This window comes from Patagioenas fasciata, chromosome 3 (assembly GCF_037038585.1).
Source record: "Patagioenas fasciata isolate bPatFas1 chromosome 3, bPatFas1.hap1, whole genome shotgun sequence".
NCBI classification, from domain to species: domain Eukaryota; kingdom Metazoa; phylum Chordata; class Aves; order Columbiformes; family Columbidae; genus Patagioenas; species Patagioenas fasciata.
The window spans coordinates 97,348,370-97,360,623 of record NC_092522.1 but is presented as its reverse complement, the minus strand read 5'-3'; the positions used below and the strand labels follow the sequence as shown (position 1 = coordinate 97,360,623).

General features: G+C 35.5%; 1 protein-coding gene across 1 annotated transcript in view; it reads right to left on the bottom strand.

Annotated features, from left to right (window-relative positions):
• Window positions 1-12,254, bottom strand: part of EYS (eyes shut homolog) — an 870,143-nt gene that overhangs the window by 572,149 nt on the left and 285,740 nt on the right. The window lies entirely within an intron of this gene.

Below are 12,254 nucleotides of genomic sequence, written 5' to 3'. Positions count from 1 at the left end.
CTTCATATTTATGTGTGCTACTCACATGAAACTTTCACTCTGAATGTTGTTCTGTAACTAAAACCAAGAGGTGTTACAATCCATATTCCGCTGAAAAAGGAAGCTATAAGTCAAGAGTTTCTGTCTTTTATTTACAAATATTTAAATTTCACTCTTATTCTGTGTTACAAACACATGGCTTTATTGCTGGAATTAAGCAATAAATGCAGTAGGAAGTACTTCCAGAAAGTAAGAAGACATTCATAGCAATATGCAAACAATATACAGATCGTCAAGAGTTTTCCTTGTATTAGAGTCACTTTACTATTTTTATGATTTCTTGTTTTACATTTTGTTATGTTAATACAATAGGGAGTACATAAATTATCTCCCATCTATTGTCTGATGTTTTCTACTTTGGAGGAGAGTAGTGTAAGAAGTACAGAGTAGAAATGCATTGGGTATAACAAAACACATGCCATACAAGTCAGGTCTTCAGCACGTGTAAACTGCATTGCTTAATTACAACAGATGAGAATTTTGTATATGTTGTTAAAAGAAGCAACGTAGACATCGTAGACATCATCAGAACAAAAATCCAGAGACTGATGTAACTTACAAAAGAAAAGGGTAACTCAATTTTTTTATTACTTATAGGTACTTTGACACACTCTATGTTGTGCAGGTGACCAGGGTCTGGCAGCGGGGGCTGCATGGGGGTTTCCATGACGAGAGGCCGGGGCTGCTCCGTGCTGGACACAGCTGGTTCCAGAGGCTCCAATCACCCACCGCAGGGCACAGCTGAACCCCCAGCCACGGTGGTGGGGCCTTGGGGAAAATATATTTAGGAAAGGGCAAAACACTGCATGGGTAAAATGAGGAGTAAGGGGGGAAAACAAGTGAGAAACAATCCTGGGAGCACTGAAGTCTGAGAAGAAGGAGGGGTAGGAGGTGCTCCAGGTGCCTGTGGAGAGGACCATGCCAGAGCTGATATCCACAATGCTGCCCATGCTGGACCCCACGCTGGAGTAGGTGAATGTGGCCTGAAGGAACTGTGGCCAATGGAGAACCCATACAGGAGGAGAGGAAAAGTGTTAGGAGGAAAGAGCAGTGGAGTGAAGCTCCTGTGCACTGACTAGAGCCCCATTCCCCACCCCCCTGCACTGCTTGGGGTGGGGAGCTGATGGAGAAGTAGGGAATGAAGGAGTGAAGTTGAGCCTCAGAAAAGAAACAGGGATGAAGAAGGTGTTGCTTTTATTTTTGTTTCTCACTATGAGAACCTACATGAATTGGAAATAAATTAAACCGATTTTCCCCAATTTGAGTCTGTTTTGCCTGTGACAGTAACTGGTAAGTGATGTACCTGTCTTTATCTTGACCTGTAAGCTTTTTCACCTTTTCTTCTCCTGCTATGCTGGTGAGAAGGTAGAGTGAGAGAGTGGCTGTGTGGGGGTCTGACAGCCAGCCAAGGTCAACCCACCACATGTCTATAGCTTTGCTCTATGTTAATTCAAAATATCACCTCTAATATTTGCACAACTATTAGCATATTCAGTTTGACTGGAAGAACAAAATAAATCACTTCACTGTTACTATTTTTTTTTTTTTTAATCCACATGTAAAATGCAAGAGTCTCTGTTGAATGTGTTTTGTTTTTTTTTCTCTTCTTCTGATCACTTTCTTTCCACATACCTTAAGTAATTATTTAAATGGAGATAAAAAATTCATTTTTTCTGTTATGTTCCTAGGACATGACTTGTGAAACAGGTATAGTAAAAGCATGCCACACTATTTACGTAAAGAAAAAAAATGTATTATTTTACTTTCTTAGATTTTTTTTTTTTAAATAACAAATGAAAATAAATCAATAAATCAAAATGACTGCATATGTTAGGAAAGACAGATGATTTTACATCTTTTCTTCATATTTTTGTTTCATATTTAAAGTCCCTCAACCTTATCTCATTTAGAAAACAAATTCAAAGGCTTTCAGAATCATCATGAAATGTGACTCTATGATACATTTCTAAATACCAGAAAAATAATTTGTATACAGTTGATATTTGTGTCTGCACAGTAACAACAAATGAAGATAAATAATGGAGTTTCACAGTGTGATCAATGCATGAGTTCTTTCCCCTTTTTCTTGCAGAATTTATTTATGAATTCTAATATACAGTTCAGTTGTCACATAAGATACAGAGCACAACCTGCACAGAATGCAAAACAAGTCAGGTATCAGACAAGCTTTCAAAGAATCCCCTTTTCAGTCTTAGACTGAACATTTTTAGGAGGCACCATCCAATCATCACTATTTGGATCACTCCAGATGGTCATTCTAAATGTAGATAATCCATAGTAGTTAATATATATTGATGATAGAGAGTAGAATACATGCAGATTAATATGAAGTAAACTGTAATTCCAATGTTTGTTTCACAAATGTTGTCATTTACCAGGAACTCTAGCTATAATGTTGTGTTTGGAAATATGATTAGTCTTTCTTTTTGAGAGGATACATTACTAAGTGTTAATGATGAAAGTAACATCCAGGGAATAGACTTTTGGTTAAGAACACATTGTTTTTCCCAAAGGTTTCCTTTCTGAAGTGAAACATATTTTTCCTCTCACAGATATAATAAAAGAAAAATAAAACAGTGCTGTTCAGGTTGAAGCATAGTTAAGGTCAAACCAGAGAAATCTACACTGTCCCTTGCAGATTAGCTTTTTGTCAGTCTGTTGCTTTGTGGAACTGGCTTCCATAACCTAGGATGTCCCCCGTTGTCCTAAGTTCCAATGAGCTTTCATTTCCCAACTTTTGAATGTTTGATCAAAGCCTTCATTTAACAAAAAAAAAAAAAAAAGGTGGAAGTATAATAACATTATTATTCAGCATTGAAGTCCTCAACTACATTTGACTAATATAGCTTTCACTACTTATCAAGATTCCTCATTAATTGGTGATTTTACTCATACATGTTTTTACTGTTGATTCCATTTTGTATGCTATTTTAAAGGCAGCCTTTAAGCCCATATTCAAGATCAAAAGCAAAATAAGATCTGAAATATTTGGATGCAACTGTGCTCCCAGGAAGAACACAGCATAGGACCAAGCTAAACATTTCACTAACCCTTCATGCAGGCTCAAATATACATCTATATCCAGTTCATTTCTCTTGGGAGTAGGTGAACGTTCTCACACTGAACCCACCCTACATGTGTTCTTTCAATATAAAATTGCCAGCCTGATTATCTTTCTTGAAGATGAAAAACCTACAGCAAAGTGTTATTAAGTATAATATGCCAAATTGCAGGGCTTACCCGCATAAATACTTGTAACATTAATATTTGTACCATAAAATATTTATGTTTCCAGCATGAAAAGTGCTGATCACCTTTTTAATGTCCTTCTCAATAACATGTCTGTTGACAAAGATGTCCTTGAACTGCTCTTTCAGATAAACCTGTCTCTTCCTAGAAATCTTACTCCTCAAACAAGGTACTGTGGTCATGGAGACAAAACCCGGTGTGTGGCACCTCCTACAGAACCAGGAATCAACGTAACATGGTATTTCTTCCTCTGTCTTAGTTTTGTCATCTGGAATCAAGCATTCTTGCTGTCCCTGTGTTATGATGTTGACCTTGTCACCATAGTCCATCCTTAGCTCAAGAAGAAAATAACTCATAGACAATCAAACTGATCCTTGGGAAAATTTTCCACTGCCCTTATGTGGCCCTAGCTTCTGTCTTTACTGTTCCTGCAGGTTTTCTTAGAATTAGACTTCCTTACCTCAGTTAACACTTCATTGGATTATTTGCAAGGGCTGTGGAAAATAACTGATTTCCCCTGTCTTTGTGTATTTTTACGTATCTTGATATTCCCACTCAGTCTTCTGTTGCTTAAAAACACACAAACAATTTCTTCCACATTTTCCTCATAAGTCTTGTTCACGTGATATCTGATGAGTCAAACTCCTGTCTTTTCTGTTGCTGCACTTGTGTATGATACAGTATTCTAATTTGGGCTGTAATGTGCCATGAATCTTTAAATATACATGTAACAGTATTTGTTATATTTTTTCAACTGTGTGATGTTTCTGAATCTTGTCTAATTTAAATCACTGTAGCTCCCAAATTGCCCTCTGCAGAACCACAATCTAAATAGTGTTTCATATTTTCTATTGGTCCAGTTTATTCCTGCATAGATATCCTGCTTGTATATTCTTAGATTGTGAATTATTAGATCTCTCTGTTAAATTATATCACTCAAAACCCAAAGAAAATTACAAATTCTCACTCTTTGAAAGAGTCCAACAAAGGTTGATATCTTCTTCTGAAATATTTTTAGTATGATCTCATTGACTAATGTTTGGTTTTTGGTCTTCCAAAATGCAGAACCTTTTTTTTGAACTGAGTCTTTGCTAGTCATTTTCCAACCTTTGATTCCATAGTTGGTAATTTTGAAGGTTTGGGGTTTTTTTTGCATATTCCATATTGACCTACTTTTATTTTATTTTATTTTATTTTATTTTATTTTATTTTATTTTATTTTATTTTATTTTATTTTATTTTATTTTATTTTATTTTATTTTTTGTTTTGTTTTGTTTTGTTTTGTTTTTTGTTTTATGTCATTTATCATACCAACTTTGTGTTCTTCCAGAAATAGAGCTTTAAATATCATAAACATAAATTTGTTCAAACATCTACAATTGGGGATTGTATGTGATATGTTTGGTGATCTGATCACCAAGACAATTGCTGTTTTAACATTTGGCCACTATCACTAAACATTGTAAAGGAAAGAAAAATGAAAGCAACTCAAAACAGCCATATATCCCAGTTCATTTGCAATGACAAGTGGTTTCATATGTAAGCACTAATGTTAGGAAATGTATGTCTCCAAACCCATCCTAGTAATGATCACTACCTGGAAAGAAACACAACAGGCAACAGTTGACCAATATGTCTATTTTCTACAAAACTGAAGATTGCTTAGGAAGGTTCCTCAGATTTCTTAAGATTACAGGCTGTGAACAGGTCTTTACAAGAATATTAATAACTCTAAAATTGTATTTTTATTCCTGAAGTTCCTCTGTTTTTCAAGAAAAAAAAAAGTAGCTACAGAAGAGCTGATATACGTTTCGGTTGGAATAATTCAGCAGCAGACCTGCAGCCTATTCAAAACAGTCCAACTATGCTGTTGAGCTAGCTTTGAACTTAGTAGACCTGACATGATGACACACAGCACAGCTACAGCAGCTCACATCCCTCAATGGGATAGCTGATTCTATGAAGTGTCTAAGCAAGAAGTAGAACACAGGCTGAACTCTATGCTGTGACAACATGTGCTGTCTATCTGATTTAAAGATACCATGATCTCAGAGGCACACATTGTCACATTTACTTCCAAGACCAGCCCTGCCCAATCTGACTCTCTTCCACTTGGGAATGTGAAATAAGCAACTTGACTATTCTGATTTGTGTCAGATGATAACCTCATGTCGAAAGAAAGTAGAAAATAATAAAAGAATGACATTAATTCTTAATGAAAACACAGTTTGAGAGTCTTACAAATTACTAAGTTTAACATCAATGTTCTTCCATATAACTATTCCACAGCATATCCAAATGCAGAACGGCATATTTGTTGATTCCTTATGATTTTGTCATGAGAACAGTACATTGAAACCAACTCTATAGTGAGAATGTAAATGAAAATCCTCATGATGTAAAGTGGTAGCTGATGGCAATTTTATCTGTGCAATTATGGAAACATGCTCAAGTACTCAATCTGCATATTTTATATACAGTTCTGTATACAAAAAATTTGGCCAGAAAAACCCCTTTGAATTGTAAATTTAGAACTGATTCACAAGCTACTAGGAAGGTGCTATGGTTTCAAGTATCTAATGGAAAAGATAACAAAATGAATTAGGTTTAAAATCTGTTTTGCATGACCTATCTTCTTAACAAGTGAAGACACATAAAATGATAATTCATATTTTAAACGCAATCATTTCCCAATGTATTATGAGATTAATCGTCATGAAAATGAAAAGGCAAGAGAAAAAATAATTAATATCCTTTGTTATAAATTCTAGCAGATCACATACATGAATTATCACGTTTATTTTTTCTTTAATTAATATATAATTATTTTTTAATGTATTTTAAACTGAAAGCTTTGAAGATCATATCAGATTCCCACAGAAGTTATTGTTTCACAGAACTCATCAAAGTTCTTAATTTAAAAGTCCAGCAGAGTGACTTTGGAGGTACATGTTGTGCCAGTTGTGACATGCTACAATTTAATATTTTAAGTTTTGCTACAATATCAAGTTGGCTCTGCAAAAATTGCAAAACTCTGAGACCAGAGCCTTTCTCCAAGTAATAATGAGAAAGCTGTTTTCTTTTTTTTTTTTTTTCCTTAAGCAGCAAATACATAATTTCAAAGTATTGTTATTTGTATCTGATTGCTCTGAAGATTTACAATCAGCCATTCAGGTGGAGTTCTAACAAGATAACTCCTGCCAGCTTCAGATGATAGAATAAACGTTGAAGAAGTTAGATTGTTAAAGACAGACAGGAACCTTTATTCACTCCTTTTATAGATATTCAGCTTTCTCAGAAATAATTTCAAAAATATTTTCTCAAGGGACTGGAAGAGAACAGATATCCAATACCTGATTTCTCAACTCTTTCTTGTTTTATTATATTCGTTAATAGGTAGAATAAAGCATTATTTCTTTAGCAAGCTCATGTTTAGCATTTTTGCATTTCCTTCTGCCTTTTCTTTGAAGTTTTGCCCATTTCGCAACTTACTTGTTTGAAGTTACACATTATTAATTTTCAACTAACAATTGTTATTTTCACAACTTATTGCTGCTTTTCTTCCCCACTAGGAGGAAGGTAAGAATTTCTAGATGTCACAGAGCAAAAGAGGAGGGATGGGAAACAGAGCTGTAATGAAAAGAGATATTTCTTTGAAACAGTGAGAGAGAGAGAAAATCCTTCAATATACTAGCTGCTACTGTTAGCCACCAAAATGCCAAGTTAACATAACTTTTATTTCTCATAATAAAGAATCTTCATGATTTGGCTTCTTTGAACATTTCTGTAAGGAAAAGATGAGAGAACACTACTGCTCTGATAATTTCTCATCTTTCACAGTAGCAGTAGCCATCTTTTATCCTGTGTCCAACAAAGGAGGGTCACCCAACTAAAAGAAAAAGAAATAGATGTATACTACCTTATTAAAAATGCTCAATAATGGAAGAAAAAAAGTAAAATGTATTGAAGACCTCTCAACATTATCTGCAACATGACATTAAATCTCAGAAAATAAAAAAGACAAAGAGAAAAAAATGTTGGACTTAAAAGAGACCCACACAAATCACAAGGGAAAAAAAAAGGTTTCACTTTCTGAGAAGCCTTCCTATTAAACTGTGATTAACAATTTTCTTCCCTGCAAAGGTATTCTGTACTATCACTTCCATATAACTCACAACAAGATGCAGGACTCAGTTTATCTCCAAAGATAAGGCAGCTGAAATAGTTTCTTAGTTTTATTTCAATAAAGATTGAAAAGAAGACTACCTGCTTCTCTCAGAATGGAGAAAATGCCAAAAACAAAGAATAAAAATACCAATTGGAAAAAAAAAAAATCTCTTAGAAATGTAACTGATGTCCTCATGTGGGACTTAAAACACCTGGAAATCTGTTTGAGGGATGATACAGCAGGGCATAATCAATCCAGGAGGCTCCTGGAATGCATTGGTGATAATTTCTTTCTCCAAGTGATAGAGGAGCCAACAAGAAGAGGTGCTATGCACAGTCCTTTTTCTCAACAACAAGGACTATTGTGGAATGTGAAGCTCAAGGGCATTGTTGGCTGCAGTGACCATGAAATGGTGGAGTTCAGAATCCTTAGGGCAGCAAGGAGGGCACACAGCAAGCTCACTACCCTGGACTTCAGAAGAGCAAATTTTGGCCTCTTGAGGGATCTGCTTGGTAGATAAAGCTGTGAAAGGAAGAGGGACCCAAGAAAGCTGTTTAATATTCAAGGATCGCTGCCTCCAAGCTCAGGAGCAATGCATCCCAACAAAGAGGAAATCAGAAAAAAATACTAGGAGACCTTCATGGATGAATAAGGAGCTCCTGGACAAACTCAAAAAAGAAAGCCAACAGAGGGTGGAAGCAAGAACAGGTAGCCTGAGAGGAACACAGATAAATTGTTCAAGAAGCCAGGGATCAGGTTAGGAAAGCTAAAGCCCTGACAGAATGAAATCTGGCCAGGGACATCAAGGGCAATAAGAAAATCTTCTATAGGTACGTTAGTGATAAAAGGAAGACTAGAGAAAATGTAGGCACTCTCTGGAAAAAAATGGGAGATCTGGTTACCTGGGATGTGGAGAAGGCTGAGGTACTCAGCTACTTTTTTTCCTCCATCTTCATCTGCAAGAGCTCTAGTGACACTACCCAAATTGCAGAAGGTAAAGACAAGGACTGGGAGAATGAAGAGCCACCCACTGTAGAAGATTAGGTTCAAGACCATCTAAGGAACTGTAAGGTGCACAAGGTTTTCAGGTGAATGTATTAAAAAACTACAGGAGAAATTCCTTTTTCCTGTGTTTATAGCATTTTGACCTTTAGAGAAACAAGGGTAGTTAGGCATAGCTGCCAACCTATGTTTTAACAGTTGGACTCAATGATCTTAAAGGTCTTTTCCAACCTAAAAAAATTATATTATTCTAATACAGTTGTTACAGGCCAATTTTTTTAAAGTTTCAACTATTTAGAACAGTTCTGCGCTTTCAAAAATGTAAGCTTCTGATATTTTTTCCCCTGAAAGTATAGAAGATTAGCAAGCACAGAAAAAAACACCTCATTCTTAAAAAATGGAAAAAATGTTTTTCAGTGTTACTCTCCTCTTTCTTAGTATTCCCTATTTCAAAAATCATCTCCAGAAAGCAGCATTTTGTAGAGAACTTCCAACAGACATACCAACAAGTGTATTATTCAAGTCAATTTTAAGATAAATACTTAATATCGTCATAGTTTTTGCTAATAGTGTGAAAATGTCTTAGGAGCTACTGCTGTCTTTTCAGGGTCAGAAAAAAAATGCACCATCGGCAATAGACCTACCATTGCAGACAGTCTGAAATCTAGGAAAATTATAGTGGCTCATAGATTTCAACATGACTGGTTGGGATGTTGCAACAACTCTCTGTGACAAGTCTTGGCAGGGACACTCTTTTGCAGAAGAAATGTTAATGTCCAGTGTCTGTTCCTGACATTCTGAGGATATTTGCTGCAGGAGGGCAAGTAGGCAAAGAGAAATATCCTAGGGGCAAATACAGACCTCCAGATACCAGAGACTGTTTTTCAAAGGTTTTCATTATACAGTTCACTTCATGCTGTTGCAGCTGTTCAGAACTACCTAGGGTATATTACAAACCTAAGGACTGAGAGGGAAGAAATTAAAAGCATAAGTTGAATCTGTCTTTAATAGGATTGTTTGGTGTACACAGTGTGAATTATCCACTCTGAAGGATCTGGAAGACAAACATATTGATAGATTTTTATTTCTTTTTCTCTTCCTTGTTGCAACTTTAAGATAATTTGTCCTGCAGACAGAAAACAATTTAAATGCAATTTTTAATTATCTTAATTTGTTTCTGCTGAGGTAGATTATTCATTTTCAATATAAAGTCATGTACTTTGATTATGTTTATTTCTTGCTGATCAGAATGCTGACAAATGACACGTCTTTCACAAACATCAATTAGCCGTCTTCACGTACTGGAAGAACATGAAGAAGAGTAAGCTTCATTTGCATTATTTTAAAATCATTAATGAGTTAAGGGGGATGTTTTTAAGCACATTATAACCCGCGTATTCACACTGAGTTACCTACTTTTATTGTAATAAAATTGTTAGACAACAAAATAGAAGAATTTAGTCAACTAAAGTAGAAGTATATCTGTATGCTTGAAATTGTACCAGGTTGATGTGATTTTAACTGGAATATCACACAAGTTTCACTAGTTCCATACACATGACAATATGAAAAGAAATTGACGTCAGTGTTAACATAGGACATAAAATTATTGCTAGTGGGATAGTACATGAAATGCTGTGTGAGGGGAAATAGTGTATTTGTATTTAATCAGTTTATGACAACGAAATGGCAAATCTAAGTGTCTAGTTACAGTTTGTAGGTATAAGAATACAGAGGGTAATTCAAAGATGATAATGTGCATAAAATATTCCTGGTTTACATTTTATGAGTATCACCAAACAATTAAGACTGGGAAAACTAAGGTAACTTGATAATGGACATGAGACTACTAGAAGAAATAGGAAAAGAAAAATTTACTCTGTGCAAAATGCAAGGAGCATTAAGAATTAAATTTGAAACTACTGAGATCAATCCCCTTTTCTTCCCACTTGTAAAGGCCACAGGAATGAAACACACAGCTTTGGGATACAAATGCATAAATGCCAGTGCGCTGCTGTACAACTGTAAGACTTTCAGGAGTGCACTGAGTCTATCATTACACAGTCAAAATCACAGAATCGCAGAAAGGTAGAGGTAGTAAGGGACCTCTGGAAGTCAAACTGTGCAAATCCTCTGCTCAAACAGGGTCACCTAGAGCCAGTTGCTCAGGATCATGTCCAGGCAGCTTTTGAATATCTTCAAGGATGGAGACTCCACAACCTCTCTGGGCAACCTGTGCTAGTACTCAGTCACCCTCACAGCAAAGAAGTGTTTCCTGATGTTGAGACGGTGCCTTTCATGTTTCAAGATGCACCCATTGCCTCTGGTCCTGTCACTGAGCACCGCTGAAAAGAACCTGGCTCTGTCATTGAAACCTCCCTTCAGCTATTTATATACATTGATGACATCCCTCTTGAGCCTTCTCTTCTCCAGACTGAACAGCCTCAGCTCTCTCAGCTTTTCGTCATAGGAGAGCTGCTCCAGTCCCTTAGTCATGTTTGTGGCCTTTTATTGCACTTTTTCAAGTAATTCCATGTTTCTCTTGTACTTGGGAGCCCAGAACTGGACATAGTACTCTAGGAGTGGCTTTAGCAGCACTGAGTAGTCAACATGATGCTCATCTAGGTTCCATTTACCACAAAAGGTTGGATGAAATGATCTTTTGAGATCTCTTCCAACTCGGGCTGTTCTAGGAGTCTATAATTAAAAAAAAAATCCTGTAAAAAAGACTAGAATGGCGAGGGAAACAGAAAGTCTGTCACACAACAGAGGACTCAGAATGTTTAGGTTGTCTTGTGTAACAAAGTGTAGGCTGAAAAGAGATATGACTGTTTCTCCTAAACCTGTAAATGAGAAAAATCACTAAAAAAAGACTATTTCAAACTATTTAAGTTCAAAGATAAGTATCACAGGTACAAAGTGACATTGATTTTTCACAGACTTAAATTACATAGTAGAAACACTTAATCAGCAGAGAGAAGTGAGATTCTGGAATAATCTTCCAGCTGGAATGGTTAGGATGAAAACTCATCAACTCTGAAAAGTAATTTTTACTGTAATGGTTGCAGTAAGTCAAAACTAGATTATTGTAAGAAAACAGATTGTGAGAAGGTTGGTTATCATCATCAGAGACTGGAATCATTAGTTCAGAAAGTCCCTTCTCGTCATACATTCTTGAGATTTCTTTTGTTTGTTGGTTTGTTTGTTTTCTAATTTTATTTTACCAAAATTCAACTAAACAAATGTCTTACTGGAAAGTCTGGAAGTATAACCAGCATGAAAATTATGGCAAAATAATATTTGTAAAATATTTGAAATATTTGTTAAAAGGAAACTATTATTATTATTATTATTATTATTATTATTATTATTATTATTATTATTATTATTAAATAAGACATATATAGAACAGTTCAACAATTTTACAAATTGGGCAAATTTGTCTGGTCACTGCAGTTTGGTTTTCTGCTTTTCTTTATCTTTTTTTTTTTTTTTTTTTAATAAATGGTAGGTTATAAAATTTGGATTGCAAATGAATATCAGGAAATATCTACACATGTTTGTGCTATTTATGGTTTATTTTCTTCAGAGAGCTCCACAACAACTGCAGTGGTGCAGGTATTTCACAAAAGACACAATATTCAGTTGTCTAGATGTAGCTTCCTTCTGCTATTTGAGATGTTCTGTGGTGTTAAAGACATCTGCAAAGGACAGATGACTTGAGGAGTCTTTAGGTCTAAAATGCTAGTAGATACCTATACTTAGGCAACTGAA